The sequence below is a fragment of the Arachis duranensis genome, chromosome 10 (assembly GCF_000817695.3).
Source record: "Arachis duranensis cultivar V14167 chromosome 10, aradu.V14167.gnm2.J7QH, whole genome shotgun sequence".
Lineage (NCBI taxonomy): Eukaryota > Viridiplantae > Streptophyta > Magnoliopsida > Fabales > Fabaceae > Arachis > Arachis duranensis.
This window is the reverse complement of record NC_029781.3, coordinates 75,610,222-75,610,717: the sequence shown is the minus strand read 5'-3', so window position 1 is coordinate 75,610,717 and position 496 is coordinate 75,610,222.

The window sequence follows — 496 nt, the reverse complement described above, 5'->3', positions numbered from 1 at the left end:
CTTGTTTCATTCATGAAACTGAAAGTGGCCTTTGACAGATCAGAGACAATATTAGCTAAATTAGAAGTGTTTTGTTCAGAATTCCCTGTCTGTTGCTGAGAAGATGATGGAAAAGGCTTGCTATTGCTTAGCCTATTGCGTCCACCATTGTTAAAGCCTTGTTGAGGCTTTTGTTGATCCTTCCAGGAGAAATTTGGATGATTTCTCCATGATGAGTTATAGGAGAATGGTCCAATGATATTTTTGAAAATTCAGATAGACCATAATAGAATATATCTAATATGGTCCATTCTGAAAACATGTCAGATGGACATCTTTTGGTCAGCTGCTTGTATCTTTCCCAAGCTTCATAGAGGGATTCACCATCTTTTTGTTTGAAGGTTTGAACATCCACTCTCAGCTTGCTCAGTTTTTTAGGAGGAAAGAATTTATCCAAGAAGGCAGTGACTAGCTTATCCCAGGAGTCCAGGCTATCCTTGGGTTGTGAATCCAACCA